This window comes from Carassius auratus, unplaced genomic scaffold (genome assembly GCF_003368295.1).
Source record: "Carassius auratus strain Wakin unplaced genomic scaffold, ASM336829v1 scaf_tig00216334, whole genome shotgun sequence".
NCBI classification, from domain to species: Eukaryota; Metazoa; Chordata; class Actinopteri; order Cypriniformes; family Cyprinidae; genus Carassius; species Carassius auratus.
Genome location: NW_020528516.1, coordinates 217 through 14,381, shown reverse-complemented (window position 1 = coordinate 14,381; position 14,165 = coordinate 217). Strand labels below are relative to the sequence as shown.

At 37.8% G+C, this 14,165-nt stretch overlaps 1 pseudogene; it reads right to left on the bottom strand.

Moving 5' to 3' along the window:
- Positions 1 to 4,525: 4,525 nt before the first annotated feature.
- LOC113097627 (somatostatin receptor type 5-like) lies at positions 4,526 to 12,806 on the bottom strand (annotated as a pseudogene).
- Between the last annotated feature and the right edge of the window lie 1,359 nt (positions 12,807 to 14,165).

Sequence of the window (14,165 nt, the reverse complement as noted above, 5' to 3'; positions counted from 1 at the left end):
TTTATTATTGATTTCTGTATAGATTCTAAATATTATGTTTCTATTTATATGTAAATTGTAATAGCTAAATTTGCTAATTTCCTAGATTTGTCAGTGTTTGTTACTGAGTTTTGATGATATGCCATAATTTTTGTATCTTTTGGATTGGGGTACATATTGACACATATTGAATGATATGCAATGAAAACACATTTTGCAAGAAAACATAAGCACCATAAAACAGCCACATTTTTCCAGTTCTGTAGCTCATAAAAACCTCATAAGAACAGTTAGTCCAGCTCTACACTCATCCATGGACAAAAACCCCATCCAAAATCAAACTCAGCCACCCGTGTCTCCATGTTTTTCAAGTTTCTGTTGGCAATGATGTACAGTATATTTGTTGCTGAAGAGTGAATGTGTGTCTGCTTGGGTTAGCTTCGATTAAGCAAACAGTGTCTTGCAAAAGATTGAGTCCCAGTTGTTTCAAATTATGTTCCTGGGGTTCCTTGTACAACCATAGCAAATTTAGTTTTTGCTACTGAGAGGGACAAACTGTACAGTGTTGATGTCAAACAAAACACAAAGGAATTTCAAAAGTGAGTGTTTTCACTATTAAGGATTCGTATTGAGTATAAATGTGAAGGTGTTCCCAGTCAGCAGTAATGATCGTCCAGCGTCAAACGATGCATTGGCAGAAAGAGTCTGTCGGCAGTGTGCAGAATGAGTAGCAATCAAATCAGCTTCACGCTCGAACAGACAGGAAACTCTGCATTAGAAAGAAGCAGCGGCAGCTTTTTAATGAGGTTTTCAAGGTTGCTCTTGTTGGGTTCCAGTTTGGCAGCTTCATAAATTCTCAAATTTCCCCCAAGTCTGGATTCTGGTGCCTTGACCTTCAGAACGAAAGTTCACAAAGTGAAAGGAGTAAAAAAAAAAAAAAAAAAGACCTTGCAGAGGCACTTCAGGTTTATTAAAGGTGACTTGTTTAGCTAAAAGTAGTTCCAGTTTCCCATGCAGGAGGATATTCATCAAAAGCAGTCAGAACAGGAGCGAACAAGGCATTATCGGTCTTTGTTTGTATCAGTCTTTGTTGTCAGAGCAGGGACTTATTAGAGCAGGAGAAATGGTGAGAACGGCCTTCATTTATTCCAAAGAAAGCCGGATATCACTAAGCTTTCGCTGGCTTATCTCAAACATTGGAAATCCTTACTCTTTGTAGGCTCCCCTGAAATTTGTGTGCAAAGCGGTTGTGTAAGTTCCCTGAGATTTTCAGTCAAAGCCAAAAAAATCTAGCAGAAAGATCTCATGGTTATAAATCATGTCAACACGCCGTCCACTGGTACAAGGAACATCCCACTAACATTAATGCATCACCTCTAGGTTCTCCGGGGTGTTGCAGTCCTCCTCCTCGTGCCAGAAGTTGAAGTTTCTCACTAGACACTGCTGAATGTTCCTCCTCAGAGCAGCAAGGAAATGTCCAGATATTGCTCAAGACCCAAGTGTTTAAAGAATGTCTCGAAGTTACTGCCAGACATCTGTGGAAATCATCTGAATCTTTATATCAGTCGAAGCTCTCTATCTTGATTCAGCTGTTTTGTACCTTTACATTTGATACAAATCTGCATATAAATTAGGTTTTCTCCTTTACAATAACAGCCTTGTACTAAAACCGTGTAATATTTGAGTAAAATGGCATGATACGAAGGAAATGTGATACTTGTTTTCCCAGCATGTGTTTTTTGCTACCTGTTTTGTTTATACTGTTGTCAGTATTTGGCATTTTTAGTACCAAGTGTTGAGGTATGTTCACTTAAATGTTATTTTAAATGCCACGTTTATAAGGTTTTAACAGAGTTACTCAGAATTTGTTATTGTTTTTAACCACCATAGGCACTGAGTATGTGATTACATTATTTGCATCTTGTATTATCTATCAGTCATTTTAAGAATAGAAAAGTGTTTAACTTTTTTGAACAGGGATCCACACTGAATTTATGTTATTTGCTGTTTCTGAGATACACTGGGCTCTTGATCGTGTTTGCCCTGATGCTAAAGTATTTGTCTTTTCCTAATTCCATGCCCTAAACCGTATCTGGTTAATTAGTTTTTGGCGGGCTTGCTTTTTTGTGTTATTGCCTGTCGGATCTAAACCTAAGATTTGTTGCTGTCAAGCTGGAAAAAGATAAGCCTGTCTGATGAGAAGGATGCTTTATTACTCTGCATCTTTGTTTACTTCTGCTATATTCATGATTTGAAGTCTGTGAGAATCCTCCAGCATCCACGGAGCCTCTGCTATTTGACACAAAATGACTTCTCAGATAAGTGTGTTGTTGCAGAGAGAGTTCAGCTCTGTCTGAGATGACAATGTGAAAGTGGATTGAAAACGAAGACACAAAGAGTGTTTTTATCCTCCCTGGGCGGGTGAACGTGGAACGAGGGAATGTAAAGCAGGAATTGAAAACCTGACTGAGCTGGAACAGAGGAGCAAATGGAGGCAGAGTGAGAAAAGATGGGAAACTGAAGTCTCAGGATGAGACATTACAGCCGAAGCAAAAGCAGTTCATACACACAAACAAGACCAGGAGACAGTTTTCATTTAAAACATTGAACTGTTTTAATTAGTCCTTTATGATGCCCCTGGTAATAGGACTAAATTTGGCTTGATGCAGCAAAATGCAACAGTGATTTACTGGTTTGCACACAAACATAAGAGCTGCATGCTATTACTTGCATTACAAAAACTGCAATTTTACTTTCTGCATATTCAAATATGGCACAAAGAGACATATAGGCTATGCAATTTAAGTTTAAGCTTAGTTTCTACTTCCTTTTCTCCTAATATGGCTCTGAGCGTCCAAATAAATGACAAGATTGGCAGGTGTAAAAGTTTACACCTTCAGAAACATATCAATGACTTTTACGGTACTTGTATCCTTTTTTGGCTTGGCACTTCGCTTCCCATGATCCTTTGCACAGATTCTTTCCATGATGATGGCGATGATGACGCAGAAGGTCCCCTACACCCTTCATTTTTTAAAAGTTCTCACTCCGGAGAGCAAACCATTTGAAGGCATTAGCATACTATCATACACTAAATGTGAACAGTATGCTGATTGTCTCCCATGTATAAAGCATGTACCACAATTATACACTGCAAATAGCATCGACCTGTAGCAGCTACCCATTTACAGTAAATTACATTTTCAGAGCTTCAGTCCTAAAATCAGGTTAACGAATTAATGGTTTTTGCATTGGGGCCTGTACAACACCATTGGCCTTTGGATTCTGGTCATTTATTAAATATGTACATGTCTTAGCAACTACTAATTAAAATTGGTGAGAAGTGTAAAGGACCCAATAATAACCAGCAAAAATTCAAAGACTGGTCATGTGATTGACTTTTTGTTTTCTCTCGCAGCAGATGTGTATGTACTTTCGTTCATGAAGGTTTAGGAGTGTATATAAAGATTGATATATCACCTGACATTTAAAGGCTCAAAAGGTTATGTCGTCTTGGGCAATAGTGCAGATTTTAAATTGCATGCTTCGAGGTGGTCCTGCGCAAGCCAAGCAACTGTCATTGAGATGAATGGAAAACGCAAACAGACTCTCTCAAGATATTACAAACCTACTTAAAGGTATTGCAATTCAAGTCTGGTCTGGTTATTGCTAATTAAAAATGCATTTTGTTCAAATACTTGAGTAGCAGAAACAATGTCTGACAAAACTCAAAAGTCTGCAATGGTACCTGAATCCAACTCAGATTTGAAAGAAAAACCAAGAGTAAATGGCTAATGAATACACTTTTTTATTTAGACAAAGACATAGTATATGTACAGCTTAAATATTCTGATTCTCACTTAATTGATTTCATAAGTAATAATGGCATCAGCTATTCAAGCGCACTCTTAATGTCAGCAATATGTCATTAATATAGATTTCTGATATTAAGTATTAACGAGACTGAAGGGTCTCTTTCAGGAAACTGTGTATTTAAATATCTCCAATTAAATCTTTTTTTTTTTTTCGAAACATTTTCTTACACAGGTTCCTGATAAGGATCGCGAAACAAATGAATAATAAAAAGTGAGTAATCATTAAAAAGTAACATTAATACCAGCAACACTGCAGAACAGGACATTTGCTCAGCATCTCTTCAGCACAGAGTGATTTGTTAATACGTCATTCACAGTTCCTAACAAGTCCAGAATCAAACAAGTCTTTGGGTTTAATAGAAGAATCTTAAGCTTGCTGACTGACATGGACAGGCCTGAAATATGCCTGCTGAATTATGAGTGTCATCCAAGTTAATATCAGAGGCACGTTTAGCATTAACAAAGCAATGCACATTCTTTATAGCTTTTATGAACCGCTAAATACACATGCCGACACGCAGAACACTTAAATCGCACAAGGAAGATCTTTGTAGCTAAGGAATGGAAGCCATTTCTAGAAACTTCCACCAATGGTACAGAAGGGTGACTGCGACCACACTGGATGGGTTCATCCATCCCACACCAATTTGTCTTTTTTGTTTTTCGGGAAATGAGACCATTTGTACATCAAACATCAATAGAAATGACTTAAGAAAGGCGATGATAATGTTTGTTGGTGCGGTTTCCATTACACTTTACAATATCATTACACAAGTGACATTATGTCAAAAAGCGTTCTTAAATATAAACCATATGAATACATCACACTTAACAACGAAGCAGATGAACGGAAATAACCCTCACCAGTAAACGACGAGGGAAGAAGCCGAGCAACAAAGAAAGCAAACAACAGGTTGTGTCTCTAAGGCCTCCACTGATGCCTCGCATTCTCAAACGTCTGATCTGGGACAAGAAAAGGCACTTTGCTACATTTGGCAGAGAGCAGAGGACAGTTTAAACATGTCGATACGGATCAGGAAACGCTATCTTGACCCTCATACTCGACAACCATTGAACACCACACCCTAAAGTACTTTAAAATCCCAGTTTCCACAGATTCCCATCCCCTCTGACATGTCCAAAAGTTCAGCTGGCTGGGATCCTGACGTCCAGAAGCAATCTTTCACTTCTGGTTATACCTGTCAGTGCAGGTCCCCAGATGAAGAAAGGGAAGTTTCTGCCCAGTGTGTCGAGGGTCAACGGCTGCGCTCTGTCCATTCACTTCATACGTCCACCCATAAACGATTTGAGTCGCTGACCTCTGGAAAAATATATCTAAAAAACAACTGGTTTGCCTTACAGATGTTCTTGTCAATTAAAAACTTTGACCTACATACTGCAACCAAATTTGGCTCTGCAGTCCTAGCATTCATTTGGAAAGGAGTACAACAGAATCATTTACTGTGTTTTACACGCATCTCTCTCTGAAAACCTTTAGGATCACTGGTATAAATTAAAAAATGTATGCATTTATCGGTTCCCTTGGAATCGAACCCACAGCCTTTTGAGCTGCTAATGCAATGCTCTACCACTATTTAAAAAATGTCTATATAGTTACGTTATTAACTTTAAGTTTTGCTTCTGTTTAGTTATATATATAAGTACTTCAACTCAAATTAAATGAAAATGAGAAATTTTCCCATTGCAATAACATTAAAATATTTCAAGAAAACAAGATTTTTACGGTTTTACTTTAGTTAGCACTGATAACCCTGCTGATTTGGTTTTATCTTGTAGTTGGAATAGTGTTTGATCTGTTTAAAAGGGAATATTAATAATAACTGGGTGCCGGTCGTATTCGAATGAGTTTCCAAGTATTACATCAAACTTCTTGGAGTTGTGCTGCACTTTTTGATTGCTGAACTCCTGAAGAAAAACAACATATTAGACTGTGGTTGTGAAGGACACTGGGATACACAGAGTTTTTCGCAATCAGCTGTAGCAGGTACATTTAATACATATTCTGTGTGTGTGTGTGTTTCTTTTTTGTACACTTCACATTAATCATTTGATTGTAGATGAAAAAGAGAAAAGGTTACTTCGTGTTTAATGCAGGAAAAATGTTTCTGTTTTAAAGCCTGTGTGTTTGTGTGTGTGAAAAGCAATATTCCAACATTCATCATCTCCTTCAGTCCCCTTCATTTGCATCTGAAGTCCTGTCTCTCTTCTAAATCCCTCTCGTTTCTTTTTCATCCTTTCTTAAAACTCTTTAAAAGTTGGGCCCAAAAGTCTGAGACCACGTTGAAAATCTGGGATTCAAAATGTAATTTAAACCAGAGAGTAAAAAGAAGGTATTTGGATTGAAACATTTTTCAAAACAAATAAATGTAAAATCACATTTATAAGATTTCAGACCCTGCATTATTCCTTTTTAAGTCATGCTTGAGAAAGTCAATGATTATGCACATAATCAAAAAACAGAAACTTTAAAAGCGATTTTATTAAATTCTAAAAACACGAAACAGATTTTCACTGGTGGCCTCAGACTCAAGGTTTTTAATAGTGTTTTACAAATTCACAAATAGTAATTCTTAACTGATTAAATATTTTAAAGCATTTAAATTCAACACAGAATTTTCCAGACCGCTTTGAAATTCATGACATTTCCAGGTTTCCATGTGCATGAAGACCCTGTGTTTCCAGAACACACTGGACCCTCCACCCAAAATAAAGTATCCTGGCATTGTTCGGATGGGCCCTCACGACCCCCCGGGGTCACAGGTCACGGCTGGAGCTGGGCGTGGAGACAGCGGGCACCGGGTGGAGGCTGAGCTCTGCTGCGTGGGAGGGCGGAGTCACTGGCACATTCAGGGGCGTGGCTTGAGGCTCAGGCCACACCTTCCACAAAAAGTCAGAAGAAGAGACAGGCGGACAGACAGACATATTGAAGGGATGAACAGAGAGACGATAAGACAAGAGAGCACAGGAAAGGAGACGAAATAAAGATGGAAAGGACAGACAGGGAGAAACAGCGTTTAGAGAGTGGACTGGCCAATGATCTGGGGTCTTGCAGGCTGAGGCTTCTCAGACGCGCTCATGCAAGACTGTAACTGCAGATCCTGCAGAAACACAGAACAGGACAGACAGTGGCACCTCTGCACTGCTGTGTGTGCGTCAAAGATGCTGTTCTGAAGTTTAGGAAAATAATGATGCGATAATGAAAACCCTGCCATTAGTTATTTCAGACCCAGTTTTTTCAGCATCTCTCTGTTTGTGTTCCACTGAGAAAATAGCAGCATACAGGTTTTGGAACAACATTGTGGTGAGTGAACAATGACGGAATTACATTTTTAGGTGAACTGTCCCTTTAAATTGCATTCGTAAAAACAGAAGTCTAATAAGCACAACATTCTTCCCTTCTATTTCCCAACATTTTCATATCTTTCTTTCTTCCTGTTCCTTCTTTCTTCCTGTTGAATAACGTGTTCTTTCTGGTGCACAATGTGGTTTTAATTCAGCCCCTGAGATTCCCTGCTGGTACTCCTCAAAACCGAGAGAGAGAGACTATTTAACTATAACTCTTGAATGATACTGGAGATGGTGCTCGGAAGCGGGATCTGTGAACCTAATTGAATTTAATATATTTATATTTATTAGATATATTCGATTTATGATGTATTAAATAAAGTTTTTTTTTTTTCACACAAACAAGGAAAATAAAGTGGGCAAAGTAGCTGTGTAGTGTAAGAAAAATTGGCACAAGCTGTCCATTAGCTGAATCTATGTAATGCTTCCAGTGTGTACTTTATGTAATTAATGAGAGTGATCTACTGTTTGTTTTGTGCCAGAGTAATTTGGTCTGAAAACTTGTGGTGATGATTGGTTTCTCGGTTCAAGACCAGCAGGTTTAAAGAGCCATTTCTAGGCTATATATTTATTTATTTTGCTCTGTAAACATGCAGAATGGAGCCAAATTGGCCTCCGGTTCCAGCAGTGCTACACTGCCGGAGAAAATGGCTAAAAGAGAGAGAGCGAATGTGTGTTTTGTGTCTCCAGCAATCAGACTGAGTATCAATCAAAGCAGGGAAAGCCAGTCTGCCACAGAGAGACATTAGAGCTGATATCAACTCTGCGGATGCAGTATTGGCTTAAAGAGACTGGCTTTTCCCCTTGATCCTACATCAGATGCTATAATATCCATCAAAGACGAGGAATTCTTCAGTCATACAGACCTGATTCAGTCTCTAGAGCAACATGGCTCTGATTTCCCCACTGAATGAACTATGGCATCGTCTGATCTCACTCCCGGAAGGACACTCTTATAATACACTCACATTTCTACACACACACATACATACACTCCCTTATGGTCCAATTGGTCAAAATGAACCATAACACAGAGAAATACATTTCATCATCTCTTCTACTAGGGCTAACAATATGATCAAATAAAACTGGTGAAAATGGGTATGTAATGTATTCATAACAAAAACTGATTTAAAATGAATCAATGGTGTAATATTTTGGTCATACTATTGCTCAGCTCTTTTTCTCTTTCTTCTTTCATTTTTTCACTCACGTACACACACAGATGCTAATATACATGGACACTGGGAATGTTTATTGGGAACATATGAGTTGTGTTTGTCCCTAAGGGCACTAAGGGGGTTAGGACTGATGGACAGGAAGACACACAAACACAATCTTTCTCTCTCTCACTCAATTTGCTGCTTAGTAAATCAATTTCACTGAGATTGTCTCTTTGGGGCAGCTGTATCGAACGTAAAATTCTCAGCATGTGTGTAATCTACAGAGAGTTCAACTGGCCCTAACTGGCCCTAGCTGTAACCTTTGTTTTTCTTCTTCTACAAAACAGTTTAGAGGAATAGTTTAACAAAAAGTAACATTTCTGTCACCCTCATGTTGCTCCAAACCCTTCAGTGGAACATAAAACATAACGTCATGATATTCAAAATGTTAAGATAGACTTTTAAATGTAGATCTTAAATTTTTTAAGTATCCTGAATTGTTCTGGTTGTCCTTTTTGTTCATATTCATTGATTGTTAGAAGAGAGCATGATGTGAAAACTCGGCTAAACATCTATTTTTTTCCACAAAAGAAAATCAGTCAGGTGAGATTTTCATTATTATAATTGTATTTTTTTGGCGGGTGGGGGGGTGAACTATGCCTTAAACAAATTCAGAACATTCAGCAACACTTTACAATAAGGTCACATTAGCATGAGTTAATGCATTAACTTACAATAAGCAAATCTTCTCCTTTATTTCATGTTTTCATTATTTCATGCAGGTCAGCTAAATAGTATTAATGTACACAACTTTGGATTTTAATAATGAATTAATAAATGTTAGCTAATATAAATTAATGGTTCAGAATTAGTTTTAATTGTTAGTTAATGTAGCAAATGGAACCTTATTTTAAGTGTTACTGAGCTTTTATGATCTAAAACATTCAACATATCAGACAATGCAAAGAACAGAATGACAAAAGGTATGTTTACACAGCGACAGAACGGAAAAGTTTTTACTTAGCATTTTTTTTAAGTTTCGCATGCATATGACAATGTGTTAAAATGGTCAACTTTCAAACAGATCAACAAAAATGACTATATATGCTGCATTATGCATGCCAGGCAAGTAGTTGTCATGTCACTTTGTAAATAAACACTATGCGTTTATGGAAGCATTCTTCTACACAGTGGTGAATACAAATTCTGTTTTGCTGTTTTGGTTTTAAAAACACTGAACACGTAATATGCACGCGCACTTGAAACCCATATTCAGAAGTTTACAGAAGCACACAATGCTGTTGTTGTGTAAATTAACTACAAAAATGCATAAAAAGTTTTCGGTATTTAATTGAAAACGTTGTCGCGTAAACATCCCCAAGACTAAAAATATGACGCTTTAGTGATATAAACTAGGACTTGCAACATCAATGCATCAAAATAATGTATTTAAAATGTATTAATGTATTAGTAAAATTTCTATTTTAAAAGAAACGTAAAGTTCTGTGCATACATCGCATTTAGAAGTACCATTTAAACCTTATCAAGTTTCAAGTGTAGTTCAAGCAAGCTGACAATGCATAAATGGTATGTTTAATTTCACGTTAAGTGTGCGGTTAATCGCACAGAATTGGACGCAATTGATCACAATTAAAATTTGTATCTTTTTATCTATTAACAGCCCAAAAATAAACATTCAACACATGTCAAATATGTGAAATGTGCTTTCAGAGTGACTGTACCTGGCTGCCCTGTGCGTGTCCATTAAAATCATTGTTCCGAGGTGCCAGGAAGGTTTCTTGGGTCGTCGTTTTCTCCGTCCGCGGCACACTGGGATCGCCATCCTCCACGCCGTTTGTCTTGCGCACGCACAGCACCTTACGGAAACTCTGCTTGAAGTTGTCGGACAAGAACCCCATAGAGTAGTGGATTGGCACAGCTGTTTGCATACGACAGGATAACGGCAAAAAAATACACCCCGGCCATCACGCTGTTCTCCGGGAGTATGAAGACTAGGTTTACGATGTTGATGATGTAGAACGGCAGCCAGCAGAGGACGAACACCACCACGATCACCACCACCATGCGGGTCACCTTTCGCTCGGAGCGTCTGCGTTTCGTAAATCCCGCCCGCGCACCGGACGACTTCACCTTGACTACGATGAGCAGGTAACACATGCAGATGACCAGCAGGGGGCCAAAGAATCCGAGCGTCGCAGTGTAAAGTATGAATGCCGTCGACCAAATGTCTCGTGGCTCCGGCCAACTCATGTTGCATGAGTTAAACGTGTCCTGAACGTCAGAGAATATCACCACGGGGAGAACAACGATGAAGGAAAACGCCCACACCGCTGCACTAACTGCTTTAGCTACTCGTGGTCGGCGCCACTTAGTGGAGCGGATAGGATGCACCACTGCTAAATAGCGATCAATACTCATCACTGTCAAACAGAAGATGCTTGTGAATTGATTTAATGAGTCAGCTGTCATAACAACGCGACACAGGAATGAGCCAAACGGCCAGTAGGACAGTACGTTTTGCGTCGTAAGGAACGGAAGGCCCCAAAATATACAGCTCATCGGCCACGGCCAAGTTTAAAATGTAGATGTTTGTAACTGTTTTCATTTTAGCATAACGCAAAACTACGTAGATAGCCAGAGTGTTGCCAGTGAGTCCAACGATGAACACGGTGAATGATATGACCGCAGTAATCATCGTGCTGCTCCCTTGAAACGGCATGCTTTGATCGGAAACATTGCCAGTGTAATTCCCAACTGGACTTCCTGAAAATCCCATTCCAAAGGTGGAGTTATAATCCCCTGGGATTGTCCCCACCAACCCAGATTGGTTTATTGACTCCATTCTGGAACTGGAATGGACAGAAAGATAAAAACGGTCAGAAATTAGTGTAGAGGTAAGATGAGTGACCCAGAGAATATAAAGCAGTAATGAATCCAAAACAGCTCAGTGGAAAGGTACATATTTCTCTTTATGCAGGTATGTGGTTTTTCAGAGGGAGAGAATATGGCTTGTGTTCATTTAATGTGCTTGAGATGGCTTGTTTTACAGTAAGAGATCAGAGAGCCCGAATCAGTTGCAGATGATCACACCTCAGCTATAAAGATCAGTGCCAAAACCCACACAAGGAGACTGAACTGACACAACGCACACATGCATATCTCTCTGTCGCTTTCTGTCTCCTGTTGTATGTCTCTCCTCAGTGTTGCATAGTGGCACAGCACGTTCATGCATTAAAAAACTATATAAAAAGCATGGTTTAAAAACACTATAGCCTACTTGACATCTACTGAACAAAATAACTTTTTTCAAGCTTTTCAACTAAAGAGGCACACACAGTTAACTATGGCAACAAATGCATTATAGAAAATGCCTTTTTTTAAGTTTATATATATATATATATATATATATATATATATATATTAATATATATTTATATATATATATATACATTGTCCAGTGATCAATCTTCACAATGCATTTTCTATCAATCTGAGCACAGCTGAGCCAAAACAGACTGTCAGATTCATAATCTAAGAGAGAACTCATTTGATTTCATGATTAACCTTAAACTAAAATATTATGTGAATGTAAATATAGGTTATGTAAATTCTCAACTCCAAACCAATATAATAGTTTTTCAAACCACTGAAATTACAATGATATGCAATTAAATAATGTATCTATGTGCTAACCATAAGTTTTGAACTGTGTTCTCAAGAAAAGAGACAAAGTTTGGGGCACCTTGTCACATATGTATACATTGTATACTGGTTTGTTTTATTACATTATATTTTGGCCATAACAATGTTTTATATTTACGGACTTCACTGCTGCTTTCATGCAATTCACAGCATTTACCCGCAGAAAAAACGCACTGGAGCTGAAGGAGCGTTGAGAATCTCGATTTATTTACTAAAAACAAGCATTTTCTTTCAAACTATCTGCTCTCATCTTGATGAAAATCAGCTTGAAAGTCGTCAAAGACAGTGATAAGACACGATGTGCCCCGGTCTTTCTTTGATTGATTACATTATATAGAGACATTATTTATTAATGTTTGTTTAGAAATTGACACTTTTGTTAAACTGCGTAAAAAAAACTAAAATGCATATTATGCTATTCATCTGGGATGACATTTAAAACTTAATAACTTAACAAATCACATGCATTATTGGGGATTCTTAAGAATTTTTTTACATCTTATTTTGCGCAAACGTACCATACGATCAGTGTATCAACGAAAACAGCCTAAAGCAATTAAAAATATTCTTACAAATATTAGGCTACAACAAGATCCCTGGATGAAATGTTGACTAAAATAAAAATAAAATAAAAATAAAAATCTGAAACAGTAAACTGTGCTTACCAGAGAATGTATCAGTGAAACCGCAGGAAAGTGTGAAACACCCTCGAAGGTGATGAGAAGAGAAGAAAAATGTAATAAAAACAGGAAAACATAGTGCAGGTTAAATCTGTCAGCATAGCTATCTGAATTATAGCTTGAGGAGATACAGCCTTTGCGTGCGCGCTCTCGCAGTGTGCAGCCTCGCGACAGGTGATGGCATCTGCTGCCCGATTCACTCCGAGATCGAGCTAAACCTCCCTGTTAAACCTGGAGAGAGAGAGAGAGAGAGAGAGAGAGAGAGAGGAGAGAGAGAGAGAGAGAGACCCCTCAGTTTAATCGCAATCCTGCAGTCAAGCCGTGCGCGTGCTCCAGTCACAACCGATCACCCACAGGGTAAACTTTTTAACCCGAACTTTTTCCATATGCCAATCATATAGAGTTTGAAGGAAGGCGAGTTCTAATGATAGTTTTTGAATATTTAATTTCCACATGCAATACTTAAGTTGATGCGCATTTTAAACTCCTCCTTTTTTTACCTTATATGGCTCAGCGCAGAATGTAAACAACAAAGTTCGCGGGTGAAACAGTTTGAACTGATAGAGCGTAACGGAAGATTTTATGTTAAATTTTTTGTCTGTTCCTAATATAAGCTTATTAGAGGACTTTTAATGGTGAGTATGAAGCGTATGGATACTTTTATGGTGCAGTTGAAATCCTTCTTGACAGCAGTAGGCCTATCTACATTTTTAAATATGAAAATGATTTGTACAATCTCTGAAGTAAGTATTAGTATTTATTACAAACGTTATCCCTTGAATTACAACTTGCATTAAACGGTAAAACTGTTTCCACTACAAACCGGTGTGTTAATAACTAAGATGCTAAATTTATATAATATGATAAGACACACCAATTTGCAATATCAAGAAGCAAAAGGAGATTTTGTATGGCTAAAAGTAGCCCATAAGGCCCTTCAAATTTACAAATGGCCACACCCATTTTTACAGAGGCTTATTATGCACTTCATGATAAACAAATAGATAAACACTATTATTCTGTGAAATTCCTTTAGGACATTTGTAAATTATTGAAAATCTTAATTTGTTGTGACCACCAAGTGTAACACAAAATTCCACTTTCATTCAAATATGCATAATTTGGTATTATTTTTGCAACCATTTGGTTTTTGGTATTGTGGCATTATGTTTACGGCACTTAATAACTTTTCCATTCCACATGTTCATTACTGTAATGTGTTCAGACTTTTACTTTAGCAACATCAGCGGCAAACTTTTTCATTACTTTCAACGATTTGCATGATTGACATTATGAAGAATAATGTCAAATGCAGGAAATCTTAAAAATAGCCAAATGGAATTCTTATTTCTCATATTTGACCTGTTCTTGACAGGTTT